This window comes from Rhipicephalus microplus, chromosome 1, assembly GCF_043290135.1.
Source record: "Rhipicephalus microplus isolate Deutch F79 chromosome 1, USDA_Rmic, whole genome shotgun sequence".
NCBI lineage: Eukaryota > Metazoa > Arthropoda > Arachnida > Ixodida > Ixodidae > Rhipicephalus > Rhipicephalus microplus.
The window spans coordinates 196516317-196537988 of NC_134700.1; the positions used below are offsets into that span (position 1 = coordinate 196516317).

The window sequence follows — 21672 nt, forward strand, 5'->3', positions numbered from 1 at the left end:
CTGGCAAGCAGTAGTCCATTCGGGCCTGTGTAAGTGCTTGTTTAAGAGCCTCTGGCCTCTACCCTTTACACTCTCTCAGAAATGAAGTGATTGCGTCGGAGAACGAGATCCTGCAGCCGCGCGATGAACCCACGTGCTCCCACGTTGCGTGCCGGTGAAGCCACGTGGCGCCATATAAGAAGAGTTCGCTGAAGAACTAAATAGTTGTTTCTGTGTGTACATCTCTTCCTTCGGACTGCATTTGAAGCAAGTACACTTACGAAGAAATAAATATTATTCTTGATTTTTTATGCCACGTAAGAGAACGGATTCAACACTTTCAGATGCCTACGTTGAGCAAACATTTTTGAAGCAATAAAATGATGTTGGTTAAGCCCGGAATTTTTCTTTTATAGCCATCGTTTGAGGGGCGTGTTATCCCTGTAGTTTCCGTCACATATCAAGATGTTTGTTTATCAGGCTTTAACAGAACAGTAATAAACAGAATTATCAACACAGTGATTTTGACATTTAAACAGCAAGGGTCGTTTTATAAATGGACCCTGCAAGGTGTTCATGAAGGGTCCTTGTTGCTGTACATTTCAGAGAGCCAACTGCAACGCAATACAGGCCACGTGAAATAAGGGAAGCTTCGGTCAGGTTTTTTTTTTCTTCAAATTTTCAGCAGCTTGAAGCTGTAATTTTCACTTTCTGTCGCCTCTAATATCAATGCTATCACATGCCGTTTTCGTTATTTGTTAACGTCATTTAGTGGAGAGACTTCGCAAAGTACACGTGCTTTATAGCTTAGAGGGGCTGTCAGCGTCTGTACAAACAACGGGTGTCGCTGACAGAATGTTTCCTTGTTTCTTGGGACTTGTGCGGTCTTTTGCTTTTCCCTACTTTCGTAGAACAAAACGAAAAGTGAAAGCTGGAGAACTTTTGAGTAATACTTTCAAAAAGTTCCCAAATGGAAAGGCTTCAAGCGACACGCTGGTGTTAATTCTTCCCGCTATGGGTAGCAAGTTGAGTTGTTTTTAGTGAGACCAAAATACGGGTACCCTTATACCATATTTGAGTGCTACGTAATATAATACGACAGTAAATTTTCACCTGGCATCCAATGATTTATAAATAGCAATATCCGGACCTTATAAGCGTGCCTCTACGCGCCGATCATGACCTGGCACCCGGTTTTGATAAAAGCATGCATCAAGTGTGGGCAGAGATACTCAGAAAAAAAAATCCTGAACATATATATATCGAAATACACATGCCGAAAGCCTAACATACAGATTCTGAGATAAATTTCTAAGTCAAATATTGGGACATTTTGAAGACACTACTTCCAAAAGATGATAAAAGTATCCCGGATTGCAAATGAAAACATACGGAAGCAAGATATACTAAAGTATATTTAGATTATACGTGCATGCTGATGGTCTTCTTTAACTCGTAATAAGTGTAACCTAATACTCTTATTTAGGTTGCGGTGGATTAAAGATGAATTTCAGCCATATCGCTTGAATCATTAGTGAACATAAAAAAATTAGCATAAAGTATGCCTTTATTTTACACCATCTATTTTGCTGAGACCAGTCGGCCATGCCAAGATGAATGCCCCGTTTCGCGGTAGAGGTCGCTGGGTGAATTGCAGCCCCAGTAAGCCCCAGTACGTGACAATTTGGCGTTCCCGATGTCACATTAATACTATCGATACATCACATGCAGGTGTTTTTATTATTCCTTCACTGAGACGTTCCTTGCGCTGCATTTTCACATAAACGCAACTTCTTTGTCATCAAAGCTGCCATTTTGGAGTACCAGTTATTTTGAGAAGCTGCGGTCATGACGTCACCTGCAAGCCACCTCTCGCGGCACTGAATCACCACTGGCTGGAAATGGCAGCCGATAAGCCATAGGTGTATCAGATACATCTTTTCAATCTGGCTCTGGACTCAAATTGGCACAGAAATATTTCTCAAGTAAGTGATCATTCTTTATTCTGTAGTACCTGCTACGTGTGTGTGGCGCATCGTGCTTTCCGGTAACGGGCTCGATCTCGATATCGCGTACGTGAAATTCACCGCAAATACCGGCTTTAGCATCAGCTTACCGGTGCTTTGTGAACACCTGAAAAGTGGGGGACATTGTTGGCGGTCGCCCGGAGGCTCGCCCATCGTACGCTTGCCACGGTGAGGAGCTGCGGGCTGGGAATATTTCGCTGAGGCCTCTCCTCTGCGCTCCGACTCGCCCAAAACGCATTGCACTGGCCGGCAAAGAACTCGGTTGTATAGTTGATGCTCGAAATGCAGTTTCGTGGGCTTGCGGGACGTTTAGCGAGCCAACTTCATCTCATCAGAGACGGCAAGAATCCATAAAAGCAATAGGAACATGCGCGTGCATTAGTGAACTATGAGTGGTTTTGATAGGTGTGCATGTGAGACAACAATCATGATTATGTACAGTATAAGTTTTACAGAACAACACGTTAGTTCGTATTGGCTCCACTATAAATATAAAATTGTTTCGCCAGTATAGCTACAAGGATTCATTCGCCGGCACGTGACCTTACGTTGACACAGTGTAACTCGACAGAATTCGCGAACGCTTTCCTGCATAACTTTGATCCCGATCTCATGCATCTTTCCTTAGGAATATCTCGAGCTGAGGAAACAGTTCTGTGCCGCCTGTGGCTTGGCGTGGCCTTTTCTAATCCATACTCTTTTCTTATTAGAATGACCACCATCTCTAGGTCCCATAACTGTAGCTGTGATTGAAACAATAGAACATCTTTTTTGCGTGTGTACCCCTTTCAACGTGCCGACAAAACTTACCGAAGCTCCATATAAACTAGATGGTCACCCTTTGTCGGTAGAAGGATTTTGAACCAGTGGCCAAATCTGTCCTGAGCCCAAAAGGCTTTGAAAGCTTTATTAAGTTTTTTTGTAGACACCAAGCCTTGAGAGACCGATTTGAGTCCGATACGGTCTTTAATTTTGCTTTTCCTCTTTCGCTCACTTTAGTATTCTCTCTCTCTCTCTTCGTAACATCTCTTTTGATATTTTATTCTTCTTACCCCCCCCCCCTCTTGCCCAGCCCAGTGTAGCCAGCCGATCTAAGAACTGCCTGACCTCCATGTTCTTCCGCTTATTTCAGACCTCAACCTCCGCGTCAGCCGAGGCAACTGCCATCACTCGCGCCATTCGAATGGCAGACCAGCAGGGTATCTCAGCTTACGTTGTCTCAGACTCTCGGACAGCTTATCGCATGTAGCTCAAGGGCTTATTACCAACAAAGGCCATCAAGTTGTTGGGAAACTAACTCCTCTTTAACCAAGGATTAGTTTGGTGTCCGGCCCATGCGGGCCAGGGTGGCAATGAACTTGTTCATTGCCAAGCTCGAGTACTCAGCGGCCGAGCCTCACTACCACCCGCTGCGGAAGAAAATAGAGATGAAGGAGTCACACAGCCTGGAATCTTAGAGAGACAAATATTAGATCGCTGCATCAGGGCACCACCTCACAAGAACCTCAATAGACATCAAGGTTGGGACTGGTGCCACCTGCAGACTAATACATTTCCAAATCTGCATAAGCTTCACATTATGTACCCGGTAAGATATCCCAATGCATTCCCGTGGTGCGGGTATACTCCTACAATAACACATAAAACATACAGCTGTCCAGAGCGACCTGTCACAATCGACATAAGACATACACACCCAATACATACGTGGTCGTGGGAGGTGCGACACACTGAACGAACCTTGGGAAGGCAACAGGCAACCCTGTTTAGGCCCACCGAGCCGCTATAGCCAGTGGATCCTTAGAAGAGCCCCAGCCGCGATAAACCACTTTTTTGTTTTAATAAATGTTGTCTCTCTCCCTCTGTGTCAGTCCTCCTCCTCTTTGTCAGTAATTATTAGATGTTCACAATTGTTCTGCGGTCTTGTTCAGACTACCATATTGTTCATCAGGCAGGGTACGTTACTTTGCTTTGTTATACGTTCGGGGAGTGTAAAAGGCTTTTCTACACATGTCTGTATATGTCTGTGTACCCACAGGCATGTATTTTATTTTTATTTCGCAAGGAACCTACTTTTATCGACTTCAGTTAACGGGTGGTCATACCGCCTTTGTTTTGTCATGTTTCATCGTTTGACATGATGTTATACAGTAGATAAAAGACTTACCATCGAGCAGCGTCTTTTTTTTATACCTAAAGTGTCCTCGACATGACTCGTTTTACCGCTGTAAGGTTAGGACTCCGAAAACAATGTTACCTTTATAATATAGTCTTATTGATGTTTTTTTTTCTTTTTATGGGTACATGGGGCTCCTTTGAATCTTCTAAAATTTAAAGAGACACCCTCACTCGAGGAGCCCTTGTCAAAACAGATAAGGCAATCGTTCAGCATCGATTGTAAAAATGATGTTATTTTTAATACACTGTGCGAGCTGAGCTGCTCAGTAGAGGCTGTCAAACAAGAAGCACATCAAAAGTTTTATTACCCCAGGCGTGGACGTCGTATATCGAATAGAAATTTCTGGTCAAAATGTCCATTGCACTGCTGTAACTGAGTTGTTTACACTGGACGTTCCGCCTCTCTAAACGAATTTATTGTTTCTCAACTGAAGGCGATGTATGGTGCGTTTTGATGAGTTCACGGACATAGAATTTATTTACGAATGCGATGAGCTTTTACGACAGCATGACGATGCTGCATTGAAAAACCAAGTTTTGGCTACCAATGTGGGATGTCATCAAGAACTTTATCGACAAAGTTTCAGGCAGAGCTCGGAGAGTCCTACTTGCTCAAGAAATATTTTCAATTGTTTTCTTTTTTAGGTTCGACAGGGCTATGCTCTCATTCCACGACATCTGTAAAGAGGCACACATGGTGGATGAATAAGCTATGTATCAAATAGCAAACTTTGCCACCCGGAATGTTTTCGAGAAGAATAGCTGTTTATGAAGCTGGCACGCTTGAATGAACGCAATGAATAGCAAAGGGGCAAAGAAATTTCTTGAGTGCGTTCTCTATCTCTTTGTTCCCGAAGCTCTAATTTAACACGCATGTGTGCGTACCTGCGTGCATGCGCGCGGGTGTTGAACGTAGACGTTGAGAAGTTCGCAGTGGGCGAAGGGAAGACGTTCAAGTGTCTGTTGAAGTTTCCAGGGCAGACGGAAAGTAATTGACTTTATGATTAAGCTATACGTGTATCATTAAGTCGAAAGTCTTAACCCCGTATTCTAGAACGTCCCTTCACTCAACGCTTCACCTTCCCTCTAATAAGCCGATGGAAGCGCCCTCTCTAGACACTGCAAGTCACTGCATATCAGTGATAATGTGGTGTGATTATAGAGCAGCACAGCGTCATTTTCCGCAGAGAAGTGGCGCAGTGCTCAACTCTGTCAAGTGAAGGGTGAAAGTCGAGTCGAGGAGTGTATGTGAATACAGGGGTTAGATGCTTCACCAAACGCAAAAACTGACTGTCGCCGTTGACACGGTTGATGAAAAAAAAAATTATCGGTAATATCACCATACGTCACCTTCATGATGTCACTCATAGCTAAATATTGTGACTTTACGATGCTAGTAAGATGTCACACGATGTAGCGTCAAAAAAAGAAAGGAGGTAGTGTAAAACCAGTTTCACGCGCTGACGGCTTGCAATGCCCGTGATCGTGGTGGGAGGGCAAAAAGCTTGCGGAGGAAGAAATGTAGGGAAAAGTGGCAGCTCAAAACACAAGGCACCAACGGGAGAAGGCCCGTATTGATCGAGTGGGGCCTACTGGCCCTCTCAAGACGTCCAGATAATAAAGGAGCCTGCAAGTTTTTGCATGACTGTGTTCGTGAGAGTTCGCCTATAGATGTATGCGGTTCTGTGCGATATAGAAAACGGGTAATTTGGAAGATGAGTCAAAGCGGCAGCTTTGGCTTGTATTGAGCTTCCCGTAATATTCACTATTGCTTCAAACAAAACGACGCTCCCCACTAAAACTTCATTTATTTTGAGTATATCGATTGCAAATTACCTCTCAATATTTGCCTACTGAAATATCAACGATTTCCTGAATGTGCAGCTAATTTTTGCATGATAACACAACGACCTATAAAAATACAGATACAAGAAACACGATCACGCTTTAGCGATCGGCTTTGCCGAAAGCAACTCCAGCAGAATAAAACTTGAAACACACATGTTTGCAAGCACAAGAAGTGCACGTGGCGTTATTGGGCGGAGACAACGTTTAGGAGGCCCCGCCATGGTGGTCTAACGGCTAAGGTACTCGGCTGCTGACACGCAGATTTCTCGATTATATTCTGGCTCTGGCAGCTGCATTTTTTGATGGAGGTAGAAATGCAGTAGGTCTGTTTACTTAGATCTGGGTGCACGTTAAAGAACCCCAGGTGGTTAAAATTTTTGATGCCCTTCATTACCGCGTCTCTCATAATCGTATCGTAGTTTTGGGACGTTAAACCCATCAATCAATCAATCAACCAACCAACCAATCAATCAATCTATCTATCTATCTGTCTATGCAACCAACCCAATTTATCAATCAATCAATCAATCACGTTTAGAAGTGTCACCAAATGTTTGACCGCATTGTTTCGGTAGTGTTCATTCAAAGATGTCGTTCTTAACGCCAACCGTTAGTTACTCTGTTAGTTCTACTTGAGGTGGAAAATTCGGCTAAAGTTGACATCGCGAATAATGACGCCAGGTAATAGATGTAAAATGGAACGATATCGAGAAGGGGAAAAAAAGCTAGGGACCAGTGTGTGCTTTGTAACCAAATCGGCTTCGTGCTTTAACGTTGCTGAAAGCGGGCATATCAAAATACTGCAATTCCTAATATAGGACGTCTTTCCATTTTATCCACAAATTTATTCACTTCTTCTTTCATCATTACGCAAGAAAGAAGCTTCACGAAGTTCGCAGTTTTTCTTTCTTTTTCCAGTTCTTAAAGTGCTGCGAGCTCATGGGGCCTTCACCATTATTTTTGATACAGGACACTTGAGCGCTGTCGAGTGTACTCACGAAAGAGTATTCGACAACTTTTCCAGGCCATATTTCTGGCTTTTTAACTGGAGCTTTTTTTTTTCAAACTTAACTTGCATTCCAGAGAGGCAGCCGAAGCGGACCAATTACGGAACCGATGTTTTCGTGCAGCGAAGACGCACGCATAAATTCACGAATATTCTTAGAGACGGCTGGCAGGGGAGACATATATATCGTTTATCAAATAAAGAAAAACAGTGAAGTCACAGAAGAAATTCACGTGGGCGAGTGCTTGGAAGCGATGCAAGGACGGCGCTATCCATCTCAAAAACGTTACTGGAATCGGCGCAAGACGTTTCATGGGCTGAAAAGTTTTCCACGGAGACGGTAACTTCTCTCTAAGGTTTCAGTTCGTGCTCAGTTGCCACGTTCCGCTCTGATGAGTGAGAACTAACTGCTTTAGAGTGATTTATTACTGCAGCCGAAGAACACAAGGCGATGACGTTAAATGGACAATGCAGGCTTGTTATCTTTGGCAAGAATTTTTTTTGAAGCCTTGCTGCAGGCCGAAAAAAATATTCAGTTAAATGTACTCATCAAAAACGCATGATCGAGAGAGCTGGTTTATACTAGACCTACTGTCTATATATATATATATATATATGCGCCATTCTGTGTGCATCGTCGATTTGCACTGTCTTATTCTTTTTAAGTATCGGCTTCATGTCTCATACTACAAAGGACAACCTGTAGCCTTTGCGACAAAAACACCACTAATAATCAATCCTCATTGTTCGTGATACCCGTTCGCGACGAAAACGCGTGGCATAAAGTAGTTCGTAAGTCTTTCTTCGCAGTTTATTTATTAACAAATGAAGATATTCATAGTTTATATGCTCTCTTGTGAAACATGTTATTCCGGTAATCAGTGTATTTTTTCGTATTGTCTTATTCGGTAGGCAATCATGGCATTTTTAAAACTGCCCTAGATTAACAAATTAGTTTATTCGCAAACGTCGATCGGCGTATTTCATTATAGTTTTGTTAGAAATATGCACCCGCGACTCATTATTTAACGGAAAAAAGGATATGTTTATGAAGAAAGCAAGGAATATCTTTTAATAATAAATAATTCATTTATGCATTTGTTTGAATATTTGTGGAGAGTTTGTATTTTCCTTGAATTAGGGAATACGTGTGGCAAATATTAATCGTTTACTAGGCTCCCTGAATGTGCATGACAGGTCTAGGTTATTCAAAATAGTGTTGCTTCCCAGCTTGCTTTCGGAATTCGTTATTCAGAAATATTCTGTAAATTGACAGTGAGCGTGATTAAATTACTTTTTATAGTTATGCAGTCCATGGTTACACTGCCTTCGTAACGTAACTTTGTCTGCCCTCAGCGCAATGTAACAAGCATGTTTTTGTATGATATGTAAGTTGCTCCATGTGATATTTGAGTATTTCATTTTTACTGCTTTTACAGACGCATCTATGGGCAGTCCAATGGACCCACGACGTGGCGGACCGGTTATGCCTATCTGTCTCGACCTGGGATTGGCCCGCTACGTGCTAGTTCACAGCTCGACGGACCTAAATAAAGGTTTTCCTTGCCACACTATTCCATTTGCCAAATACATCGTTCTTGCAGTGTTATACTATGGCAAGCAGGCCGCTGAGACAAGTGCGGCGTTTATGTTTTTTATTGAACAGATAACAGTTATGTTTCACGTTACGTTATCACTTTAAATGTCGGTAGTGATCCTTTAATTTCAAATGTCCCTCTCAAGAGGTGCCCCTCCCTAAAGCAGCCAGCACGAATTTCAGGCTCTCATTTTACTAAAAGCTAGTGATTTTACTTATGGAGTGTTGCGATTAGTGAAATGAATACACGACATCTGGTCTTTTGCGTCTGATGCCTTTTGATCGATGATGATTGCTTTGTGGTGTTTGACGTCCCAAAACCACCATATGATTATGAGAGACGCCGTAGTAGAGGGCTCCAGAAATTTCGACCACCTGGGGTTCCTTAACGTGCAACCAACTCAGAGTACAAGGGCCTACAACATTTCCGTCTCCATCGGAAATGCAGCCGCCACAGCCGGGATTTGATGCCGCGACCTATGGGTCAGCAGCCGAGTACCTTAGCCACTATACCACCGCGGCAGGGCGACGCAATTCAACAACTCGTCTTCACTGATTACTGTTCAAAAAACAAAGTCTCGACATAATTATCAAACGTCGTGTTGGCCTTTAAGGGGGCTCTGAAACACTTATTCAAGTAACCATGGAACGAAATCATTGGAAGAGCTTATTGCCTCACGAATTCAACGCCGCAAGTCTTTTAAGAATTCGTCCAGTGCGAGTGGAGTTACAAAGATTTGTCGCATGCTGCAATTGCATTCTCTCTTCTCGCGTTCCGACGAAAGCGCTGGAAGCTAAGCAGGGAAGTATGGCATGGCCACTGAAAAACGTCTTGCGCTCTTTGTGACCTTGAGCATTTTTTTTTCTTCGAATGCGCGGCTTTTTAGTGTGATAGCGGGAGCACGTGTGGACAAGTAGTGGGCTCCCACGGCGAGCTCTGTAACGAGCGAGCGCGCCATGTTCAAATCAACCAATGGCTGATAGATGGGTCGTTGACGTGTGATTTTTAGGGATATAACGTGATTTGTCGAGAAGAGAGGAAGCACTTTTTGGCTGACAGTTTATTGTGATTTCCGGGCCGTGTGCTGTGATATAATATTGGGCTCACGTGTTGCGGGAGCCTCTACTACCGATCGGCAGCGTTTTCTGACCATGCTCGAAAAGTGTTTCAGGGCTGCTTTAAGGAGACCTCCCTCCCTTTCCGTAAAGTCGAAAGAGCCCCAAGAACGACGTATACGTGCTGAGAGCATGGTGCTTATACCTTCCACAGCCTTCCAAGGCGTGAGCGAGAAAGATTTAATAAAAATGGGTAGTAATCGCACTCTTCAGCCATGCTTTTAAACAAGCAAAATCTATGTTCTTTGACTACCAATCGAGCATGAAGCCAATACATGAGACACATGCCTAGGAGACCCTCTGAAGACGTTTTAAGCTATGTAGATTCGTTAAAACAGTAATATCGCCTACATCATTATAAAAAAAACGTGCAAGTGCGTGCATCATGGAGATAAGGGTTCAAATCTCACCTTGATGGGAAATATTTTTGCCAAGTGTTTCTTCACTTTTTTTATTTCATTTTTCTTTCTGTTTTTTTACCTGTGTCTATATTTGTTCTCCAAACATCAGTTTTTGCATCTCACGCCAAGCAAATCACCGCTTGTGTATTCTGGGAGCTAAGCATTGTACTAACAAGAAGAACGCAATGTATATAGAAGAAAACGAATACAGTGCGGGTCAGTTCATCATAATATATTTCAATTTACAACACAAGGCAAAGCTTGACCATAATGGCTTTGCTGTCAAAAAAGTCGGTTTCACCGCTATAGGGAGAACAAATTAATGCAACATCAAGATAATAAAATGTCACGCAATGAAAGCTAAGGGACTTGATGCTTGCAGCGCGTCGCTCATGTGAAAGCGGCGCACAAATAAAAATGTATTGTGCAAACAACTGCCACCGCTAGACACCCGCACCACGCTGCTCAAACACACTTACTCACATAAACAAAAGACGCTCGAAAAAAACGCGAAGACGTACATAAGATCAACGTGGACTAAAAAATGTCTCAGTTGATACTTTTTCTTGTTTGATCAACACGCTGCAAGGCTAGACTACGCCAACACTTTTCAGTTACCAATTTCAAGATCTATTGTAACAAAACGTGACAGCGTTGCTTTACATCGCACCTTTCCCACCATTTCGCGGGTGTTACTGAACACACCGAAGCGCGTCCGAGATCGGCGTATTGCCGGCGGTAGCTGCTCGCCGTTACTAGTCCGAAGAACGAGTTGCTTGTGGCAAAGCTGGCTAGCACCGCAGGCTGCGTAGGGCTGGTTTACAGGTTCGCTTCCCTTTTTCGCGTTTGAAAAATTTTTATAATTTATGTTTATTTGTGCGAATGTAGAATACACATCCGGAACATCAAGACAATGGCAACGGCTAAAAACTCGCTGAAAGTATATTAAATTGCTGTTGCAACAAAAGGAAGACTGCAACAAACGGTGCAGGGCAATCATCAATCACTGACATTGTTCTCTCTTTTTACTTTTACATTCACTACGGTGACGCGCCACATCTACGGTACGAGACTATCTACTTACTGCACGCTCGCATGTTCTCTTTCATAAAGATGATGGCTGGACACAATTTTGTAGCGAAGTTAGAAAAAATAAAGTGCTGGACTAGTACAGTGTAATATAGAGAGTGATGGTGCGCTTGTTGCTGTCTCGTTACACAAGCACTCTTCGCGCTTTATTTTCTGCCTCTATCTGGCGCCTTCGGCTTTTGTTCTTTAGATCTGTTGCTAAGTGACACAGTGTGGCTATTGCGCCGTGAAATTCAGTTACCGGATGATCATTAAAGAGAATGACCGACTATAAAAGTAATATTGTCGTATTAAAGTAAAAGTTTCACCTGTCAGTACCGAATTCAGTATTGCATTCCAGCCTTATCAAGAGGAAAACTTTATCTCCAGTGTCTGTAATCAGTGAAGCGTCAGAGAGCGGGTAGTGGCAGCCGATATAACTAGCAAGCTGGCCTTTCAACCTGTGTCGAAACTGTAAGTGGGTAGTGGGATGGGTAACTTGACCTTTATTCTGCCCGCAATATCACACGATACTTCTAGGCTGTTCGAAGAAGGTTTATATAAAAACACCCCCTTCTAGTTGCACCTAAAAAGCTTTTGTTTAAAACCAAATTGCTTTTTGCCTTTTTTCTCATTACTATCATTCTACACACTATTAGTTTCCGCGCCACTTGCGTTACAAAACAATATTGTTCATTTTTCTCCTTCAATAAAGGTTTTTTTACTCATTCTGATAAAACTGCATCGCCGTTATTAAACTTGCTGTTACTGCTTTCAACTAGTTATCGAGCTAGCTTACATATCACTCATAACAGTTCACTTGGAACATAGAAGTATAAAAAAACACGATTTTCCAATTTATCAAGCCTAGTTCATCCACGTACATTTAAGCGAGAAGTTGAGCTTCTCTGTCAAAATTAAGATAGTCATATATCAGCGGTGTTCCTATATGGACTGCAGTGCGGTTTGAGCCGGTTGTAATGTATCCAAGGCGAAAAAAAAAGTCCGTGCAGGGAACACGTCACCACGGGTTGCTTAGCAACCAGTTGTGAAGCTGTAGCCCATGCAACGCTCCACCTCCAGCCCCCCTACCTGTACACTGCGTGAAACCACTTGGTTAAGCTAAATGTAACGTCATGGCCAACTGCTTCTTAAGCTCCTGCACTCTGTATAGAGAGACCGGATTGGGCTCGCGCTGTCACGCGAGACTGCATGAATCGGCTCGTTTAAGGCAGTCCACGCCGTAACGGTTGAAACAGCGAAAGCGACTGTGCGGGACTCATCTGGAGCTTGGCATCTCTTGGCATTATTTCGCCTAACTTGCGTCACTTGACATCACTTCGTCTAACTTGGCACCGCTTCGTACAGCCAGGATTAGCCAGGAATTTATCAGCTATATTGAAATTTCAGCATTGCGCCATTAGTGTAAGCTGCACCTTGCTTTTTTTTATTTACTCGCAGATAGGCGTACGAATACCTATAACCCTTAGTTAAATTCAGGTGAACGTTAGCTGAGACTGGACCCTGCGTCACGTGATAAACAAGCACGAACAGAATAGACACTATGTCTCGTAAATGAACTTTTGTTGGACTATATTTTCGTAAATCTTGATCTTCCTAAAGCAGAGGAGCTTATATTGTGAAATAGACTTCTAAATACGGGATATTTTTATACGAGATTTTTCTGAAAAATATAAAGTTTGAAGCAATATAATTTTAATGTGATCAAGGAACCGTAACAACGAGGAAGAAGAATTAAGCTTTTCGTGACAACAGCCACAATGCAAGGAAAGAGGATTAGCCTCCACAACGCCTTGGCAACAACATTGTCATATACTCTATGCTGCTGGTTTCCTTGGCTTCATGTGCTACAGCTTACGCGTGCTGGGCAGGCATGAATAACAAACGTACGCGTATTCCAGTCAGTATAAGCTCAAGCACCGAGAATATGCCTCGGGCTTCCGAGATGCGCATCCTTAGCAGCGACTGTCGCCATCGCTCATGAACACCCTATCGCAACCTACATTCGTACCGATGCTTTAAGAACGCACATAAGACAAGTAACCCCGCTTTCTACGCACCACCTCGCCTTCCTTCCAAGTTCTAGTGCACACTCTGCATTCTGCACTCTGCATTCTGCAGCGGCTGCAGAACTCCGCTTCATACGGTGATTCCCACAAAATAGAAGCACGCAGCAACACCATCATTACCATTGTGGTGTGTATACATCCAGTGGAAGCTCTGACAACCATCCTCGAATTGCAAGAGAAACAATTTCGTCAAATTTGGCCCTGAAACAAACAACACTATTGTTCCTGCATGAGATTTACAGTGTACGTATCCATATTTACATGTATTGGTCGGATACGTTCGCAAGCTCAGCAGGGGCAGTGATAATTCCGGAGAGATCCGTCACGACGTCGCATCTGAAATCATCAGCGGCTGCAGAACTCAGCACCATGCGTGCTGCTTTGGTGTTCCTAGTTGAAGAACCACCACAGACATGGTCACCTTCTCTGACTCCAAAACAGCCCTACAGGACAATACCTCACCATACCGTCATGAACCAAATCAACAGCTAGTCACTGTCATAAAAATGCTTCTCCACCACGCTATAGAGATACAGCATGGCATATTTTACCAATGGATATCGGGGCCACTGTGACATCGACAGAAACGACCGTCCATATGAAGCAGCCCCATGTGCTCATGATCCTTTCCCTTGTGCAGCTATTAAGCCATCAGGAACGGACGTCGCTACAAGGCTTCGATCACTTGCAAGAGAACTGACGCTTGCACAGTGGAACTCGACGGCATTTACCAGCGCCCGTTTTCATAAGTTGAACCCACACCTACAGCTCTTTCTTCCGTCAGGAACTACCAGAGCTGAACCGCCACTAATAGGCCGACTGTGGCTCTGGGTGGGCTTTAAGGATGCTTACTCCTTTCATAGTGAAATGGCCAGCAGCCTGACATGCGACATATGCAGTTGCACGGAGACAATTGCTTACCTTTTCTGCGAATATTCTCGCTTCAGTGCGCCAAGAAAAGAACTTTCGTAGGTTCTAGATAAGCTTAACAACCGCCTATTGTCGGAAGAAAGGGTCTTAGGACACTGGCTGAGACTATCCTCGTCCCGCAAGGCATTTACAGCGTTGTTGTGCTTGTTGCGGGAAAGTGGTCTCAGAGATAGACTGCCAGCATTGTCGTCGATCGTAATGTTGTCCTTCTTTTTCTCCTGTTTTTTATTTAACATCTTTTCTTTCAACGTGTATTCTCTTTACCCCTTTCTCATGTCATCTGAACGAAACTACCGCCACACAGCAATACTACATGTAAGTCATGAAATTCATGATATACACGTCATGACTTCTATCATATGACTAGTCGCTTACACTCGTCATAAAATCACGTAGTGCCATACCTATTTCGGTATAGATCGCAATATTGAAACGGCCAAGAGAGCTAAAAGTCCTAGGCTGCTTGATAGATAGATAGATAGATAGATAGATAGATAGATAGATAGATAGATAGATAGATAGATAGATAGATAGATAGATAGATAGATAGATAGATAGATAGATAGATAGATAGATAGATAGATAATGATGAGTTTTTGCAATATGACAAAATATTTACTCACCAAAAAAACATAATTGTGCGGCATTCTACTAAAGTACCCACCGTTCTCCTGAATCAATTGGCATGGATAAACAAAATTTTCGTTTGAAGCGGCCATTACACCGATACGGATGCATTTATACAGGCTGAGAAACAACGGCTTTTTTACTCTTTTTTCTTGAAAGGCACGACTTGTCGCTTGCATCCCTTTTTTCGAAAGATATTCGAGAACGCCCTTAGGTGGTCATTGTACTTTATTCGGAGTGCCCTGGGACACAGTAAAGTTATCGTATCTCTGAAAACAGTCATATACTTGAGAAGTCTGAACTCACAAAAATGGGTAACACGCACTCTTGTTTAAATTATATTTCACCGAATAATCCACTAATATGTTTGGGCGATTGACTCCTGTTAATTTATGTGGTCCCAGAAAATGTTCTTCCGCTAAATACACTCAGATACGCATTACAACTTATTTGGCTTTCTCGCTCTTCGGCTTCGTCGCACTTTTCTCTTCTGGTTATAAGCCGATAATTGTCGGTAGAGCCATTCCTATCGTCTCCAAAAATAGACCAGCTAACATTACTTACGTTTATAGCTCTGACATTGGAAGGAAATTGTGTTTTTATACTTCCCAAGTTGTTCTGCTTTTCCTCTCTCTCCTCAAACGAGGCGTTTTCCATACAAAGAGGACATATTGCGGCCGCTTTTCGGGATGATAGCAGTAAACGTCGTGCCTAGTGATGCATTCAGATTAATGAAAGTGGCGGGTGATCCAATACAGAACATTTGGAAAATCTTAAGCTTCCTCTAGGAGTTGAACGCGGCAGATAAATATTGTCCCCAGAGGATATTTCATCCATTTAGTGCCTACTTTTCTTTGCAGATTACTGCAATTTAATTGATAAAGCTGTAAGTGGATTTTGTCAGTGAAGCATTCACATATAGCTGCATTCTGTCTAACGTGCTTTTTATAAATGCTGAGCGGATTAAAGCAAAGCAGTCGTTATGAAAATCACATTTTTGGGCACCCTATGACAATGTACGCTTGTTGCATGCAATATTACTGTGATAATACATGTTGTATCTTGAAGCCTGTTTTTAGGATACGTGTTTGTAAAGCATGAATCTTATTTTCACTACATTTCCAAGCATAAGTAATTTTCATGGTTTCGCCAAGAAGACACAATGCTGTGTCATATGAGAACACCACTAGTCCGCTGAGAACAGGATTCTCACTGAATTCACTGGATCAGACTTTCACAGATGAAAAACAAGGACGTGATAAATTTTGACCTAATTATGCTTCTAGGCTTCCACATTTTATGGTTGGCAAGGATGGCCAGATTTTACTGCGACCCTGACAGGCAACCTGCATGTGTGCTTTTTAAGGGCGAAGCTCCTTAGGGTTTCGGTCTGTCCTTCCTCCGATGGTGTATGTAGCCACCGGTGACACATACCCGAAAAAGCTGTCCTAAGAATGCCCGCTGGATGGCAGCACTTGTATATGATGAATACATGATTAAAAGATGTGAGATGGCTGTACGGAGTGTTCACTAGATAGACGGGTGTACGGACAGACATACAGATAGACAGACAACCTGGCGGATGCAGAGACAGACAGAGGGGCGGATGCACGGACGGAGGGACAGACATACAGAGGGACGGCAGCACGAACAGACTCATGGATAAACGGATAAACAGACGAAAGAATGGACGCACGGACGGACGCATGGAGGGACGCACGGATGGACGGGCGCACCGATGGTCACACGGATGGTCGGACATATTGACGGATGTACGGACAGACGCATGGACGGACGGAAGCAAGAGCGAATGGGTGGACGAAATCACGGACGGACTGACGAACACTTCGCCCCTCGGATCATCATTCACTCCACGGATATGCTGTGACGTTTTTTACGAGAGCAGTGTTGAATACATAGATGCGGTGAACCAACAGGACTTCGTTCCCGACTGCCTGGCCAGCGCTTAACCTCTGGCATACTTTAAGGAATTTTTAAAAAGTCACTCCTGTACGTGGGACGTTAGTGATCCGGTACTAAAAAAGAATCTTATTGCGTGGCTGTGTGTTAGAGCACCTGCTTTCCACGTAAACGGCCTGTGTTCGATCCTCCCTCGGACCTGGTATTTCTTATTATTCATTTTATTTGCATCCTTCTCCATTTTTTGCTCACAACCGACGACACCAACGTGAGCACCGACGCCGACGCTGGAGTTTCTGCAAAACGAGCTCTTTATCGCTGTGGCGATGAAAAGTGTGCCGCGCACCTACAGGCCATCATTTTCACGGTCTCGCCTTCATAAATCTGTTCCGCGAGGAAGGCCAATTGCTGTACTTGGTTTCTTTAACTCAGTCTTTTGAATCTTTGGGTTGTTTATCCTGCATATAATGACTGAATGAATATCTCAGTGTGTTTATTTTCATAACAAGTTCTTTTTTTCTCTCTCGACGAGAAATATATACATTGTGGTGTGTGAGAGAAGCACCTTCCGTGAAAATGCAATTTTTTTGTATCCCTATGCGCTAAGTACGACGAAAGAAAGTAAAACAACGTATACGATCTCCCTGTTTTGTACGAAATATGTGCGTCCATTAATTCTTAAAGAAGAGGTTCAGTTACCCCTATTACATACTTCCTAAATTATTCACCTGTATGTTCCTTCCATAGCTTATCATTCGCACATTGTCCAAACAAGATAAGATAAAGTTTTATATTGCCCTAATTAGTATTCCTTTTTTTCAGTAAAATCAATGTCAGCGCATGCAGCCCATTAACAGCTTCGTCTAACACGTACATAAAAACGCCATGTGACAAAGCAAGTCAAGTAGAAACGTACACTTTCTTCGAGAGATATTTCTCTGTAATGCCAGCTCGGATTGTTTAAATGTAAACTTATGGACTGACTTGTCACGCCCACTACCATTACTGGTCTATTTATCAATAAAGCTTCGCCATAAATTCTCAGTATCGTTAGAGACTACGCATATACGCATATTTACCATGATACTACGCATATACGTAGTACCATGGTTAATGCTGCATGCAAGGTGGAAACGTATAAGCAGATTTCAACGCTACATATTTGTTTGCAGGGTGACTCCTTTGCTAACGCATTGAGGCGCGTCCTACGGTGGGCTTCAAACGTGCTTGACCAGGACTCTTTGTATTGGATGTAACTTACTATCTGTGAGCTTTATTGGTTGAATAGTTCAACTTGACACCTTGCACTTCAAGACCAGAGGTGTGCTCGCAGTACCACTACTTATGAAGAGCTTGCAGGCGGGCAAGTCATGCGTAGCCTAGAAACTTCATTAAGGTGTCGCTCTGGCACCATGCCTGACACGCTTAAATCTCCAGCCGATTTCGGAGCAAGCGTAAAACAGCTGGAAGCAGCCAGGCACCAAAAGGAAGCAGTCAGGCACCAAAAAGTATGACGCAACATGCGATAGAAAGTGGGACCTGGAAACCAAGGTTATGTCTCTGCCTCAGTGTATCTTTCCAGGGCTCATCTTGGTTTTTCTCATTGTAGCAACATTGTTAACGCACACGGTGATTGAAGCTACATTATGAAACGGGGCGCTGAGAACAGTTCTAAAAGTTGTTGAGAATAGCCTTTTTTCTGAGTGGTCAGAACGCGGTGAAATCATTGTGTAGTAGGATGCTTTTCTAGGTTTAAGCGATGACATTTTTTATCAAAACGAAGTGTATACCACGTTGCGATGATGGGCGTATCATCAGTATGACCATCGGTGTATTCAAGCCCCTCTTGCTCATGATTGGCACAAAGCTCCTCCTCCCCGCCAGGGGTGCCCAAAGTGGCGAGCAACCGCTGTAGCTAAACGGCTTTTTCCAAGACTAGTCTATGCACCTCCGCCTCACTGAGCTTCATCATTTCACCAGTGTCGGAAGTGCCGGTCGACGCGCTGTTGGTCACTTGGCGACTGTAGCCACCAATCATCTCGGCGAAGATGACCATTGGCACGAGGGGTGTGGGATCGCATACGTAGCAGCGCCACTCATTCCGAGAATTGACCCGGGTCACCTCTCGTCGCTAGAGGTTGTGGCGAATGCAGTTCTTGCAAAAATTGCTGGTGCACTTGTCGCACACAAACAGTTTTCCGCTTTCGGCGCACCGGGAACAATGCTCATCGGTGCCGCTGTCATCTTTTTGACACTGGCCATCGCCGTAGTACCCATAGCTTCTCTTACAGACAAAGACATTGATAAGTTGGTGATAATGAAACTTGCGCTTGCGAGGTTATGTTTATAAGACTCTTATCAAACCAAACCGGATAGGCAACAGGGCAACCACAAGAAGCGTTGGCCCACCAGTACACTTGCGTAGAGTCTTTTTTTTTTTCTTAGAAGACTGAAGCTCTTTATTGCGTAGCTGTTTGGTAGAATGCTTGAGTGTTATGCTGACTGCATAAGTTTGATTCCGATTCGATTCATGGTTTTGTTCTATTATTTCACCGTGACTTTCCGCCGACAAACAATATTATCGGCGCCGGCACTAGATTTCCTGTGAGATGGGCTCCTTCAGGCTATCGCAAGAAGATTAACAAATACTATGGCTTTAGCGCAGTTCAGTTTGAGCGTGAAGGAAAGGCACTATACAGTCAAGAGGGGTATACGCAATAAACAAAAGTTGAAAGTTAGCACTCACACTGTCGTCTGTTTTTTCCCCTTCTTGACTGTATAGTACATTTCCTTCACGCGCAAACTGAGCTGCGCTAAAGCCATATCATATTACCATGCACCAGCTCGCCCAGTCAGCAATACTTCACAAATACGTTTTCTCGCTGTACCAAAAGGGATAAAAACTATGAGTTCCCTTTGGCACATACCCATGTTTCACAAGCCATGTCTTGTCGGTATATGCCACAAATGACAGGTGGAAAAATGTTTCATTACGCATGCAACTGTCAAGCTAAGTTTCAGTTGTCATGGTTGGTGAATCACTTTCATCGCAGACTCATGTCCTCCTATAGTTATTTGGAGAGTGAAGCAGCTTAAGGCAGCCACAATTTGTGCGTGCGGCCCGCCAAAAAACTGCCATCATTAAAAATGGGTATGTTTGACTGAAATTGGCTAAATCTCCCTAATCCCCAGCAGTCGACTAAAAATAAAACGCGTTACAGTCAGCCCTACAAATCATTAGCGTGTATGTGCCACAAAAGATTGGGTAAATGCCACTACTTGTACTCGCCACTGGTACACTACAGATGAAGTAGACTACAGTTAGGCCAACAAAAGACTGTGAAGCTACGGCAGCAAGCTGAAGACCCTGACTACCTACAACTTGATCTTCGTTATCCTTATCAACTGATTCTCATGATTATCCCTTGGCACGGAACTTATGTAATACTTTATACTAGTTTGTGTATTATAACGCATGTATCTCGTGTTTCTCTAGGAACATCATTTTGCTATTGTACTAAGAATGCTTCCTGAACGTGACATTAACAAAGCCACATATTGACAAACATACAGCAGAAATATGGGTGCCACAACGACGTTGAACCGATTTCATAATTTTCTAAGTGTCATAAGTAATGTGTCAGCCTGAAAAAAGCAACGTAGCACAATCCCTGAAGTTGGCGACAACTCTCACACTGACAAGCACCTAACTGAACTTTTTGACCAAGTTAACTCCTGAACGCCACAAATGCTTCAGTCATAACTCTTCCTCGAGCTACACTTCTAAACGAGGAAGTGCTGGATGTTTTATGGCGCCGGCAATGCGAAAACACTGCCTACTTGCACGGAAACTGCCATCCCTTTATTCTGCTTGTGTGCACCTATGTGCGGTTGCGATTTAAAGTAACTCTTCTTCACATATGTCTTGACGTGCCGCCTCGGCGCTCATAACTTTTCCTCGGGTTTTTATTCATAAAACACTGCTTGGAAAAGGGCTGATTTATAAACCTACTTGGCGAAAGCTGCTACCTCTTTGCACAGTCTCTGCATACGCATGGTTGCATTATTAAGAGCAAGCAAGCACTCTGCCGTGTCAGCGAAAAACGAGCCTGGCGACGGTTGCGCAAGGAGGCCGAAGGCTCCTTTTGCCTTGGAAATTATTCATGACATGCTTCCGACACGCTGAGAAATTATGCCTGACAGGTCTTCATGGCTTCGGCTCTGCGCAATCTCCGCAGCTCCACGAGCATTGTTCTGTTAGGCAACGGGGATATGTGGCACATTAGAAGCTAAGGGAAACACAGGACTGTGTCATAAGCGATGCTAATATGGTCATCCAGTCGTCGCACGCTTTCTCATGCTTTCGCGTCATGCGTTTGTCACTCACAAGCAGGTTATTCAGCTCAAGAGTGAGTCATATCACGTAATTATGATGAAGCATTTCTACTGCTCCTACCGCTTTTAGTCACACTAGTTCTACGTCCAGCAATGGTCACTAAACCGTGTAAGTGGCATTATATTTATGAAGTGTACCTATGCGTGCAGGTGTGCGCTTAGAACGTCGGTATACGTATTGTATGTTCTGCGCGTTATTGTTCCGTACATGCACCCTAAAAACTCCATGCTTACCTAATCGTGCATTTTAACTTTTTCTTATACGCTTTGGCTATGCGTAATTTTTCTCCACGCTTGCCGATCCCACCTACTAGGAGGGATCAGGGAGCCCCTCTTCAAGCATGGCAGGCGTGACATACGCGACGCTTTTCTCGTGCTTCTTATAGAATGACTATTAGGCACGCCTAAGGATGGCGCCGAAAATGTTTGCCACAGGAAGAAACAGACGAAGTGGGGACGAACCTCACACCCTCTTTCGTGTCTCCATGGA

At 43.5% G+C, this 21672-nt stretch overlaps 1 long non-coding RNA gene across 1 annotated transcript in view; it reads left to right on the forward strand.

Moving 5' to 3' along the window:
* Positions 1 to 8626, forward strand: part of LOC142769151 (uncharacterized) — a 75836-nt gene extending 67210 nt beyond the window's left edge. Inside the window, exon 2 of the long non-coding RNA XR_012885685.1 lies at positions 8478 to 8626. This is a non-coding gene — a long non-coding RNA (uncharacterized LOC142769151). The remainder of the gene's footprint in view (positions 1 to 8477) is intronic.
* Positions 8627 to 21672: the final 13046 nt, after the last annotated feature.